We start from the raw sequence: 14,318 nt of genomic DNA, 5'->3' as shown, positions 1-14,318 counted from the left end.
TGTGGAATGCCCTGGGGGGACCGTTCCTGGTCAGGGCGCTATACAAATTCACGTTGTCACTGCAGGAACTCGCGTCAATCCCGGACAAAGGAGGATTATTAATCAGTGACAAACGATCAGTCGCGTTCCCTGCTGTGTGACGGAGGGTGGGAAGGGGGTACATTCCGAAGGGAATCCGGGGGGGGTGCTGATCTCCTTGGATACCGCATCAGCCTGGGATTGACGTCAGTGACAAGTAGCTTAAAACCAGTGTGGGACAAGCTGGGGCAGAGTGACGGCGAGCGACTGGCGGAGAGCAGCACGGAGAGATTCCCACAGTCAGCTCTGCCAATCCGTTCCAGCTCCTGTGAGACTTTCGACGAGCGATCCGATGGCCTGGTGCAGGATTCTGATGTTCTCCATACTGTGGCTGGTCATGTTCGGGACTGGCTCCAACTCCCAGCCACGACGCAGAGTGAGTTTACAACTTTTAAACTCTTTGAATCGGTCGTTAACCCCGCTAACTTTCAGCCCTTGCTCGTGCCTCCACCTATTGGACAGGTGGCGTGCCGCACACATCGCAGGCAGACGACCCAATCACCTGCTGGCTTTTTATTCAGTTTCGTACCGAGAGCAATCTGGCGGCATCTGGAACACAGACCAGGGGCGGAGGGGCCGATGTTTCGGCTCAGAACAGCTTATTTTAAATTAGAATGAAAATGCACATTTCTCCAGCTCTCTCAATACTGTGGAGATGCCGGCGTTGGACTGGGGTGAGCACAGTGAGAAGTCTCACAACACCAGGTTAAAGTCCAACAGGGTTTGTTTCAAATCACTAGCTTTCGGAGCGCTGCTCCTTCCTCAGGTGAATGCTCCTTCTTCACCCGAGGAAGGAGCAGCGCTCCGAAAGCTACTGATATCGAAACAAACCCTGTTGGACTTTAACCTGGTGTTGTGAGACTTCTCACTGTCTCTCAATACTGACTCAGTGTCAGTACAGAGGGAGTGCCGCACTGTCAGAGGGTCAGTACTGAGGGAGTGCTGCACTGTCAGAGGGTCAGTACTGAGGGAGTGCCGCACTGTCAGAGGGTCAGTACTGAGGGAGTGCTGCACTGTCAGAGGCTCAGTACTGAGGGAGTGCCGCACTGTCAGCGGGTCAATGCTGAGGGAGTGCTGCACTGTCAGAGGGTCAGTACTGAGGGAGTGCCGCACTGTCAGAGGGTCAGTACTGAGTGAGTGCCGCACTGTCAGAGGGTCAGTACTGAGGGAGTGCTGCACTGTCAGAGGCTCAGTACTGAGGGAGTGCCGCACTGTCAGAGGGTCAGTACTGAGGGAGTGCTGCACTGTCAGAGGGTCAGTACTGAGGAGGATAGGACACATTCATGTTGCAGCTGTATAGAAGCTTAGTTAGGCCACACTTGGAGTATTGTGTTCAATTCTGGTCGCCACACTACCAGAAGGATGTGGAGGCTTTAGAGAGGGTGCAGAAGAGATTTACCAGAATGTTGCCTGGTATGGAGGGCATTAGCTATGAGGAGCGGTTGAATAAACTCGGTTTGTTCTCACTGGAACGAAGGAGGTTGAGGGGAGACCTGATAGAGGTCTACAAAATTATGAGGGGCATAGACAGAGTGGATAGTCAGAGGCTTTTCCCCAGGGTAGAGGGGTCAATTACTAGGGGGCATAGGTTTAAGGTGCGAGGGGCAAGGTATAGAGGAGATGTACGAGGCAAGTTTTTTACATAGAGGGTAGTGGGTGCCTGGAACTCGCTGCCGGAGGAGGTGGTGGAAGCAGGGACGATAGTGACATTTAAGGGGCATCTTGACAAATACATGAATAGGATGGGAATAGAGGGATACGGACCCAGGAAGTGTAGAAGATTGTAGTTTAGTCGGGCAGCATGGTCGGCACGGGCTTGGAGGGCCGAAGGGCCTGTTCCTGTGCTGTACTTTTCTTTGTTATTTGTTCTTTTGTAAACGGTTTTAAGGAAAATGTAGCTGGTCTGATTAGTAAGTTCCGGATGACACCAAGGCTGGTGGAGTGGCAGATAGTGTTGAGGATTGTCAGAAGATACAGCTGGACATGGATAGGTTGGAGACTTGGGCAGAGAAATGGCAAATGGAGTTTAATCTGGACAAATGTGAGTTACTGCATTTTGATCGGTCTAACATCGAGGGGAAATATACCGTAAGTGGGAAAACTCTTCGGAATATAGGAAGTCAGAGGGATCTGGGCGTGCAGGTCCACAGATCTTTGAAAGTGGCAACACAAGTGGACAAGGTAGTCAAGAAAGCAGACGGAATGCTTGCCTTCATTGGACGGGGCATCGAGTATAAAAACGGGCAAGTCAGGCTGCAGTTGTATAGAACCTCGGTAAGGCCGCACTGGGAATATTGCCCCAATTCTGGTCGCCACACTACCAGAAGGATGTGGAGGCTTTGGAGAGGGTGCAGAGGAGGTTTACCAGGATGTTGCCGGGTCTGGAGGTTGTGAGCTATGCGGAGAGGCTGAATAGACAGGGACTGTTTTGTGGTCGTATGCATTAGGGGTCATGTGGGACTGTGAAGCCGTGATGTCATTGGCTGACAGATCCCGGGTCCTGGTTGGCTGTTGATCTCTAGCTCCGCCCTGAAGGCGGAGTATAAGAACCAGGAGTTCTCCCCCGCAGGCCAGTCTGTTGCTGAACTGCGGGGAACAAGTCACGCTTAATAAAGCCTCATCGACTTCATCTCTATTCGTCTCTCGTGAGTCTTTGTGCGCTACATGTTTTCATTAGAAAGACGGAGGTTGAGGGGTGACCTGATAGAGGTCTACAAGGTTATGAGGGGCATGGATAGAGTGGATGGGCAGGCACTCTTTCCCAGGGTGGAGGGGTCAGTCACAGGTTTAAGGTCCGTGGGGCAAAGTTTAGCGGAGATGTGCGAGGCAGGTGTTTTACGCAGAGGGTGGTGAGTGTCTGGAACGCGTGGCCTGGGGAGGCTGTGGAAGGAGATACAATAACGGTGTTCAAAAGGAATCTCGACAAACACATGGACAGGACGGGTATAGAGGGATACGGCACAAGGGTTTTGGCCAAGGCTGGTATCGTGACCGGTACAGGCGTGGAGGGCCGAAGGGCCTGTTCCTGTGCTGTCTTGTTCTTTGTTCTTTGTTGGATTTGCTGCCGTGTTGGTGACATTAGAACTACGCAGGGCGCTCGGAGAGGGAGGCGGTTTCACCAGAGTGAAGGACGCAAAGAATTGCAACTTGGTTTGACATTGGCACTCTGCTTCCTCGCAGACACCAGCCATTCCGATTGGCAGAGAGGCGTCCAGTGGAAGTGTCCTTGCAGCTGAAGGCCAGATGAGACCGCTGAGCATGGTGTCCAATCACAGAGCTCCCCGCGACACGGACACTGAGGGCCAGGCCAACCGCGTCTGGAACAGATTCTTCAACGATTTCATGAACAACCAGAAAATATTCCGGGGAAGAACTAAGAAGGGGACAAAGAGCGGATGTTTCGGAGGGAGGTTGGACCGGATCGGAGCGATGACCTCACTGGGATGTTGATGAATACTTCCGCAAAGGTGAGTGTGAACGGCACTCGATTCAGTCACCCACAATTAATCAGCTCCCTCCACTGTCCCCATCAAACACTCCCTCTACACTGTCCCCATCAAACACTCAAACTACACTGTCCCCATCAAACACTCCCTCTACACTGTCCCCATCAAACACTCAAACTACACTGTCCCCATCAAACACACCCTCTACACTGTCCCCATCAAACACACCCTCTACACTGTCCCCATCAAACACTCAAACTACACTGTCCCCATCAAACACACCCTCTACACTGTCCCCATCAAACACTCCCTCTACACTGTCCCCATCAAACACTCCCTCTACACTGTCCCCATCAAACACTCCCTCAACACTGTCCCCATCAAACACTCCCTCTACACTGTCCCCATCAAACACTCCCTCTACACTGTCCCATTCAAACACTCCCTCTACACTGTCCCATTCAAACACTCCCTCTACACTGTCCCCATTAAACACACCCTCTACACTTCCCCATCAAACACACCCTCTACACTGTCCCCATCAAACACACCCTCTACACTGTCCCCATCAAACACTCCCTCTACACTGTCCCCATCAAACACTCCCTCTACACTGTCCCCATCAAACACTCACTCTACACTGTCCCCATCAAATACTCCCTCTACACTGTCCCCATCAAACACTCCCTCTACACTGTCCCCATCAAACACTCCCTCTACACTGTCCCCATCAAACACTCCCTCTACACTGTCCCCATCAAACACACCCTCTACACTGTCCCCATCAAACACTCCCTCTACACTGTCCCCATCAAACACTCCCTCTACACTGTCCCCATCAAACACTCCCTCTACACTGTCCCCATCAAACACTCCCTCTACACTGTCCCCATCAAACACTGCCTCTACACTGTCCCCATCAAACACTCCCTCTACACTGTCCCCATCAAACACACCCTCTACACTGTCCCCATCAAACAATCCCTCTACACTGTCCCCATCAAACACTCCCTCTACACTGTCCCCATCAAACACTCCCTCTACACTGTCCCCATCAAACACTCCCTCTACACTGTCCCCATCAAACACTCCCTCTACACTGTCCCCATCAAACACTCCCTCTACACTGTTCCCATCAAACACTCCCTCTACACTGTCCCCATCAAACACTCCCTCTACACTGTCCCCATCAAACACACCCTCTACACTGTCCCCATCAAACACTCCCTCTACACTGTCCCCATCAAACACTCCCTCTACACTGTCCCCATCAAACACACCCTCTACACTGTCCCCGTCAAACACTCCCTCTATACTGTCCCCATCAAACACTCCCAGGACAGGTACAGCACGGAGTTAGATACAGAGTAAATCTCCCTCTACACTGTCCCCATCAAACACTCCCAGGACAGGTACAGCACGGGGTTAGATACAGAGGAATGCTCCCTCTACACTGACCCCATCAAACACTCCCAGGACAGGTACAGCACGGGGTTAGATACAGAGTAAAGCTCCCTCTACACTTTCCCCATCAAACACTCCCAGGACAGGTGCAGCACGGGGTTAGATACAGAGTAAAGCTCCCTCTACACTGACCCCATCAAACACTCCCAGGACAGGTACAGCACGGGGTTAGATACAGAGTAAAGCTCCCTCTACACTGACCCCATCAAACACTCCCAGGACATGTACAGCACGGGGTTAGATACAGAGTAAAGCTCCCTCTACACTGTCCCCATCAAACACACCCTCTACACTGTCCCCATCAAACACACCCTCTACACTGTCCCCATCAAACACTCCCTCTACACTGTCCCCATCAAACACTCCCTCTACACTGTCCCCATCAAACACTCCCAGGACAGGTACAGCACGGGGTTAGATACAGAGGAATGCTCCCTCTACACTGACCCCATCAAACACTCCCAGGACAGGTACAGCACGGGGTTAGATACAGAGTAAAGCTCCCTCTACACTTTCCCCATCAAACACTCCCAGGACAGGTGCAGCACGGGGTTAGATACAGAGTAAAGCTCCCTCTACACTGACCCCATCAAACACTCCCAGGACAGGTACAGCACGGGGTTAGATACAGAGTAAAGCTCCCTCTACACTGTCCCCATCAAACACACCCTCTACACTGTCCCCATCAAACACACCCTCTACACTGTCCCCATCAAACACTCCCTCTACACTGTCCCCATCAAACACTCCCTCTACACTGTCCCCATCAAACACACCCTCTACACTTCCCCATCAAACACACCCTCTACACTGTCCCCATCAAACACACCCTCTACACTGTCCCCATCAAGCACTCCCTCTACACTGTCCCCATCAAAGACTCCCTCTACACTGTCCCCATCAAACACTCCCTCTACACTGTCCCCATCAAACACTCCCAGGACACCGCACGGGGTTAGAGACAGAGTAAAGCTCCCTCTACACTGTCCCCATCAAACACTCCCAGGACAGGTACAGCACGGGGTCAGATACAGAGTAAAGCTCCCTCTACACTGTCCCCATCAAACACTCCCAGGACAGGTACAGCACGGGGTTACATACAGAGTAAAGCTCCCTCTACACTGTCCCCATCAAACACTCCCAGGACAGGTACAGCACGGGGTTAGATACAGAGTAAAGCTCCCTCTACACTGTCCCTATCAAACACTCCCAGGACAGGTACAGCACGGGGTTAGATACAGAGTAAAGCTCCCTCTACACTGTCCCTATCAAACACTCCCAGGACAGGTACAGCACGGGGTTAGATACAGAGTAAAGCTCCCTCGACACTGTCCCCATCAAACACTCCCAGGACAGGTACAGCACTTGGTTAGATACAGAGTAAAGCTCCCTCGACACTGTCCCCATCAAACACTCCCAGGACAGGTACAGCACGGGGTTAGATACAGAGTAAAGCTCCCTCTACACTGTCCCCATCAAACACTCCCAGGACAGGTACAGCACGGGGTTAGATACAGAGTAAAGCTCACTCTACACTGTCCCCATCAAACACTCCCAGGCCAGGTACAGCACTGGGTTAGATACAGAATAAATCTCCCTCTACACTGTCCCCATCAAACACTCCCAGGACAGGTACAGCACGGGGTTAGATACAGAATAAAGCTCCCTCTACACTGTCCCCATCAAACACTCCCAGGACAGGTACAGCACGGGGTTAGATACAGAGTAAAGCTCACTCTACACTGTCCCCATCAAACACTCCCAGGACAGGTACAGCACGGGGTTAGATACAGAGTAAAGCTCACTCTACACTGTCCCCATCAAACACTCCCAGGCCAGGTACAGCACTGGGTTAGATACAGAGTAAAGCTCCCTCTACACTGTCCCTATCAAACACTCCCAGGACAGGTACAGCACGGGGTTAGATACAGAGTAAAGCTCCCTCTACACTGTCCCCATCAAACACACCCTCTACACTGTCCCCATCAAACACACCCTCTACACTGTCCCCATCAAACACTCCCTCTACAATGTCCCCATCAAACACTCCCTCTACACTGTCCCCATCAAACACTCCCAGGACACCGCACGGGGTTAGAGACAGAGTAAAGCTCCCTCTACACTGTCCCCATCAAACACTGCCAGGACAGGTACAGCACGCGGTTAGATACCGAGTAAAGCTCCCTCTACACTGTCCACATCAAACACTCCCAGGACAGGTACAGCACGCGGTTAGATACAGAGTAAAGCTCCCTCTACACTGTCCCCATCAAACACTCCCAGGACAGGTACAGCACGGGGTCAGATACAGAGTAAAGCTCCCTCTACACTGTCCACATCAAACACCCCCAGGACAGGTACAGCACTGGGTTAGATACAGAATAAATCTCCCTCTACACTGTCCCCATCAAACACTCCCAGGACAGGTACAGCACGGGGTTAGATACAGAGTAAAGCTCCCTCTACACTGTCCCCATCAAACACTGCCAGGACAGGTACAGCACGCGGTTAGATACAGAGTAAAGCTCCCTCTACACTGTCCACATCAAACACTCCCAGGACAGGTACAGCACGCGGTTAGATACAGAGTAAAGCTCCCTCTACACTGTCCCCATCAAACACTCCCAGGACAGGTACAGCACGGGATCAGATACAGAGTAAAGCTCCCTCTACACTGTCCACATCAAACACCCCCAGGACAGGTACAGCACTGGGTTAGATACAGAATAAATCTCCCTCTACACTGTCCCCATCAAACACTCCCAGGACAGGTACAGCACGGGGTTATATAGAGTAAAGCACAACGCTGCACTCCCTCAGTTGTGTGAGGAGGTGTGGGATGATTGTGGGGTGCGGGGTGGATTCTGTGTCGGGGTGGATTCTGTGTCGGGGTGTGGGGTGGATTCTGTGTCGGGGTGCGGGGTGGATTCTGTGTCGGGGTGCGGGGTGGATTCTGTGTCGGGGTGCGGGGTGGATTCTGTGTCGGGGTGAGGGGTGGATTCTGTGTCGGGGTGCGGGGTGGATTCTGTGTCGGGGTGCGGGGTGGATTCTGTGTCGGGGTGCGGGGTGGATTCTGTGTCGGGGTGCGGGGTGGATTCTGTGTCGGGGTGCGGGGTGGATTCTGTGTCGGGGTGCGGGGTGGATTCTGTGTCGGGGTGCGGGGTGGATTCTGTGTCGGGGTGCGGGGTGGATTCTGTGTCGGGGTGCGGGGTGGATTCTGTGTCGGGGTGCGGGGTGGATTCTGTGTCGGGGTGCGGGGTGGATTCTGTGTCGGGGTGCGGGGTGGATTCTGTGTCGGGGTGCGGGGTGGATTCTGTGTCGGGGTGCGGGGTGGATTCTGTGTCGGGGTGCGGGGTGGATTCTGTGTCGGGGTGCGGGGTGGATTCTGTGTCGGGGTGCGGGGTGGATTCTGTGTCGGGGTGCGGGGTGGATTCTGTGTCGGGGTGCGGGGTGGATTCTGTGTCGGGGTGCGGGGTGGATTCTGTGTCGGGGTGCGGGGTGGATTCTGTGTCGGGGTGCGGGGTGGATTCTGTGTCGGGGTGCGGGGTGGATTCTGTGTCGGGGTGCGGGGTGGATTCTGTGTCGGGGTGCGGGGTGGATTCTGTGTCGGGGTGCGGGGTGGATTCTGTGTCGGGGTGCGGGGTGGATTCTGTGTCGGGGTGCGGGGTGGATTCTGTGTCGGGGTGCGGGGTGGATTCTGTGTCGGGGTGCGGGGTGGATTCTGTGTCGGGGTGCGGGGTGGATTCTGTGTCGGGGTGCGGGGTGGATTCTGTGTCGGGGTGCGGGGTGGATTCTGTGTCGGGGTGCGGGGTGGATTCTGTGTCGGGGTGCGGGGTGGATTCTGTGTCGGGGTGCGGGGTGGATTCTGTGTCGGGGTGCGGGGTGGATTCTGTGTCGGGGTGCGGGGTGGATTCTGTGTCGGGGTGCGGGGTGGATTCTGTGTCGGGGTGCGGGGTGGATTCTGTGTCGGGGTGCGGGGTGGATTCTGTGTCGGGGTGCGGGGTGGATTCTGTGTCGGGGTGCGGGGTGGATTCTGTGTCGGGGTGCGGGGTGGATTCTGTGTCGGGGTGCGGGGTGGATTCTGTGTCGGGGTGCGGGGTGGATTCTGTGTCGGGGTGCGGGGTGGATTCTGTGTCGGGGTGCGGGGTGGATTCTGTGTCGGGGTGCGGGGTGGATTCTGTGTCGGGGTGCGGGGTGGATTCTGTGTCGGGGTGCGGGGTGGATTCTGTGTCGGGGTGCGGGGTGGATTCTGTGTCGGGGTGCGGGGTGGATTCTGTGTCGGGGTGCGGGGTGGATTCTGTGTCGGGGTGCGGGGTGGATTCTGTGTCGGGGTGCGGGGTGGATTCTGTGTCGGGGTGCGGGGTGGATTCTGTGTCGGGGTGCGGGGTGGATTCTGTGTCGGGGTGCGGGGTGGATTCTGTGTCGGGGTGCGGGGTGGATTCTGTGTCGGGGTGCGGGGTGGATTCTGTGTCGGGGTGCGGGGTGGATTCTGTGTCGGGGTGCGGGGTGGATTCTGTGTCGGGGTGCGGGGTGGATTCTGTGTCGGGGTGCGGGGTGGATTCTGTGTCGGGGTGCGGGGTGGATTCTGTGTCGGGGTGCGGGGTGGATTCTGTGTCGGGGTGCTGTGGTGAGCCCGTGCTCTGCGGGGACATCTCTGGGTTCCTCTTCGTGACATTAACTCTGCTCCCGTTCTGTCCCTCAGGGACCGATCACTGATGACGAGCTGATGGATGAATCTTCAGCAGAATCTTGAAGAACCTCTGACCCCTGGTCCCCTGTGGGACCAGCTCGATAAGATAGCAAATCTTTTGTGGCGGAACGAATGTTTGGATCTTTTCTAAGTTGTTTTGGGTATAAAGTGTCTGTACTCTGTGTAACTCTGCTGTGTTATTTATGTAACTGTTCACAATATTTATGGTTATTTATAAAATACCTGTCTCGTTGCACAAGACTCTGTTTTACAACAAGCATGCAGTTATGGACAGTGTGATAATATTACAGATTCACGGATCCCAAAAAACCAATAACTCACATCCAGAGATTAGAGCAAAGATCATGAAGAATAGCGATTGTGCAGGCAATCTCTCAGCAACTCCACCCAGGACAGGTACAGCACGGAGTGAGATACAGAGTAAAGCTCCCTCTACACTGTCCCCATCAAACACTCCCAGGACAGGTACAGCACGGGGTTAGATACAGAGTAAAGCTCCCTCTACACTGTCCCCATCAAACACTCCCAGGACAGGTACAGCACGGGGTTAGATACAGAGTAAAGCTCCCTCTACACTGTCCCCATCAAACACTCCCAGGACAGGTACAGCACGGGGTTAGATACAGAGTAAAGCTCCCTCTACACTGTCCCCATCAAACACTCCCAGGACAGGTACAGCACGGGGTTAGATACAGAGTAAAGCTCCCTCTACACTGTCCCCATCAAACACTCCCAGGACAGGTACAGCACGGGGTTAGATACAGAGTAAAGCTCCCTCTACACTGTCCCCATCAAACACTCCCAGGACAGGTACAGCACGGAGTGAGATACAGAGTAAAGCTCCCTCTACACTGTCCCCATCAAACACTCCCAGGACAGGTACAGCACGGAGTGAGATACAGAGTAAAGCTCCCTCTACACTGACCCCATCAAACACTCCCAGGACAGGTACGGCACGGGGTTAGATACCGAGTAAACCTCCCTCTACACTGTCCCCATCAAACACTCCCAGGACAATTACAGCACGGGGTTCGATACAGAGTAAAGCTCCCTCTACACTGTCCCCAACAAACACTCCCAGGACAGGTACAGCACGGAGTGAGATACAGAGTAAAGCTCCCTCTACACTGTCCCCATCAAACACTCCCAGGACAGGTATAGCACGGAGCGAGATACAGAGTAAAGCTCCCTCTACACTGTCCCCATCAAACACTCCCAGGGCAGGTACAGCACGGGGTCAGATACAGAGTAAAGCTCTCTCTCCACTGCCCCCATCAAACACTCCCAGGACAGGTACAGCATGGGGTTAGATACAGAGTAAAGCTCCCTCTACACTGTCCCCATCAAACACTCCCAGGGCAGGTACAGCACGGGGTTAGATACAGAGTAAAGCTCCCTCTACACTGTCCCCATCAAACAGTCCCAGGGCAGGTACAGCACGGGGTTAGATACAGAGTAAAGCTCCCTCTACACTGTACCCAGCAAACACTCCCAGGACAGGTACAGCACGGGGTTAGATACACAGTAAAGCTCCCTCTACACTGTCACCATCAAACACTCCCAGGACAGGTACAACACGGGGTTAGATACAGTGTAAAGTTCTCCTGAATCCCAAAATCAGGTAAGTTTCTGTAACTTCACAAGGAAGTGCTGCATTGAGCAGTGAGTCAGGTCTGTAAGAACCGTGAGTATTTGCTGTTATCCAGAGTTTAATTCTTTGTTGCCTTGTTCAGCGTTCTGTTCACACAACGACGCATATTGTTAGGAATCCGGACCAGCGCCCACTTTATGTTAGCACGCTATACAAGAACAATCTTTAATTTGTAAAATTCAGAGAAAAAAAATACTTCACCTCCAGGAGAGATGGCTCTGACGAATATGTATCTTTAATGTTAAAACTAAACTTTAATTCACACATCCAATAATGTTAAAGAAATAACTCTTTAATTACCAGTTCTTATTAAAAGGAAAAACTTTAACTTATGCCATACACCTTCATTATAAATATTCCAACGAAGCAGCACGGTATCATTGTGGATAGCACAATTGCTTCACAGCTCCAGGGTCCCGGGTTCGATTCCCGGCTTGGGTCACTGTCTGTGCGGAGTCTGCACGTCCTCCCCGTGTCTGCGTGGGTTTCCTCCGGGGGCTCCGGTTTCCTCCCACAGTCCAAAGATGTGCAGGTTAGGTGGATTGGCCGTGATAAATTGCCCTTAGTGTCCAAAATTGCCCTTGGTGTTGGGTGAGGTTACTGGGTTATGGGGATAGGGTGAAGGTGTTGACCTTGGGTAGGGTGCTCTTTCCAAGAGCCGGTGCAGACTCGATGGGCCGAATGGCCTCCTTCTGCACTGTAAATTCTATGAAACCCAATGCAGTTCAAGTGCCACTTCTAAATAAAATGAACACAAGAGGTTTACTTGTTGTTCTCCGTCTCGACCTTTCAAAAGAGAGACAATCTTTCGAGAATAGGTCCAGTGGAGTTCTTCCTCGCCACAACCTGCTCAAAGTTAGACAAAACGACAAACTACAGACAGACCTGGCTCTTCCCATCAATTACATCATCAGGATCCCGCTATGATAGCCCATGATCTGTTTACTTTGGAATTAATACAATCCCTCAAATTATCAAACCCCAAGGGAATCACCCAAAATATAAACACAACTCCATTCGCTCTTTATCTGTAACCAACTAAGTGGTTTGAATTACAGATTACCTCACTCTTAGGACACCTTAATTGCAGCTTTAGCAGACACAGAGTCTGGGTATCTTAGCCAAGGTTCTTATGACAGTGCAGCACTCCCTCAGTACTGACCCTCTGACAGTGCGGCACTCCCTCAGTACTGACCCTCTGACAGTGCGGCACTCCCTCAGTACTGATCCTCTGACAGTGCGGCACTCCCTCAGTACTGACCCTCTGACAGTGCGGCACTCCCTCAGTACTGACCCTCTGACAGTGCGGCACTCCCTCAGTACTGACCCTCTGGCAGTGCGGCACTCCCTCAGTACTGACCCTCTGGCAGTGCAGCACTCCCTCAGTACTGACCCTCTGACAGGGCGGCACTCCCTCAGTACTGGCCCTCTGACACTGCGGCACTCCCTCAGTACTGACCCTCTGACAGTGCGGCACTCCCTCAGTACTGACCCTCTGACAGTGCGGCACTCCCTCAGTACTGACCCTCTGACAGTGCGGCACTCACTCAGTACTGACCCTCTGACAGTGCGGCACTCCCTCAGTACTGACCCTCTGACAGTGCGGCACTCACTCAGTACTGACCCTCTGACAGTGCGGCACTCCCTCAGTACTGACCCTCTGACAGTGCGGCACTCCCTCAGTACTGACCCTCTGACAGTGCGGCACTCCCTCAGTACTGACCCTCTGACAGTGCGGCACTCCCTCAGTACTGACCCTCTGACAGTGCGGCACTCACTCAGTACTGACCCTCTGACAGTGCGGCACTCCCTCAGTACTGACCCTCTGACAGTGCGGCACTCCCTCAGTACTGACCCTCTGACAGTGCGGCACTCCCTCAGTACTGACCCTCTGACAGTACAGCACTCCCTCAGTACGGACCCTCTGACAGTGCGGCACTCCCTCAGTACTGACCCTCTGACAGTGCGGCACTCCCTCAGTACTGACCCTCTGACAGTGCGGCACTCCCTCAGTACTGACCCTCTGACAGTGCGGCACTCCCTCAGTACTGACCCTCTGACAGTGCGGCACTCCCTCAGTACTGACCCTCTGACAGTGCGGCACTCCCTCAGTACTGACCCTCTGACAGTGCGGCACTCCCTCAGTACTGACCCTCTGACAGTGCGGCACTCCCTCAGTACTGACCCTCTGACAGTGCGGTACTCCCTCAGTACTGACCCTCTGACAGTGCGGCACTCCCTCAGTACTGACCCTCTGACAGTGCGGCACTCCCTCAGTACTGACCCTCTGACAGTGCGGCACTCCCTCAGTACTGACCCTCTGACAGTGCGGCACTCCCTCAGTACTGACCCTCTGACAGTGCGGCACTCCCTCAGTACTGACCCTCTGACAGTGCGGCACTCCCTCAGTACTCAGACTAGATTAGAGACTTTTCATTTTTTGTAAAATAAGTTTAGAGTACCCAATTGCTTTCTTTCCAATGAAGGGGCAGCTTAGCGTGGCCAATCCGCCTACCCTGCACATCTTTGGGTTGTGGGGGTGAGACCCACGCAGACACGGGGAGAATGTGCAAACTCCACACGGACAGTGACCCAGGGCCGGGATCGAACCCGGGTCCTCGGCGCCGTGAGGCAGCGGTGCTAACCACTGCCCCACGTGCTCCCCAGGGACTTTTTTTATTTTTTATAACGGATTTCGGATCAACATCACTCTGAGCGGGACCAAAGGCTTGAGACTGACCCTAACCAGCAAACCTCTAATCCTCGAACTAAACTAAACCCATCCCCTCCCGTCCCCCTGGCGCTCCGGCCTGTCTTGGCCACTGGGGGCAGGTTGAGGTGTCACCAAACGTCAGCGTGAAAGCTACCGAGCTGGGGAGAGTGTTGGCTGAGGGGTCGCGAGGGTCACTTCGGGAAGGTCGGCCACCTTTGATATAATTTCACAGAAGGGGCCTCGCCAGGTTCCACG

At 53.6% G+C, this 14,318-nt stretch overlaps 1 long non-coding RNA gene across 1 annotated transcript; it reads left to right on the top strand.

Moving 5' to 3' along the window:
- Window positions 1–204: 204 nt before the first annotated feature.
- Window positions 205–9,931, top strand: LOC140395852 (uncharacterized). Its single transcript, XR_011936334.1, has 3 exons — window positions 205–454; window positions 3,259–3,545; window positions 9,691–9,931. It is a non-coding gene; the product is annotated as an uncharacterized lncRNA (long non-coding RNA).
- The last annotated feature ends 4,387 nt before the right edge of the window (window positions 9,932–14,318 follow it).

Source organism: Scyliorhinus torazame, chromosome 19 (assembly GCF_047496885.1).
Source record: "Scyliorhinus torazame isolate Kashiwa2021f chromosome 19, sScyTor2.1, whole genome shotgun sequence".
NCBI classification, from domain to species: Eukaryota; Metazoa; Chordata; class Chondrichthyes; order Carcharhiniformes; family Scyliorhinidae; genus Scyliorhinus; species Scyliorhinus torazame.
The sequence above is the reverse complement of the archived record's forward strand: the minus strand, read 5'-3'. Positions and strand labels throughout refer to the sequence as shown.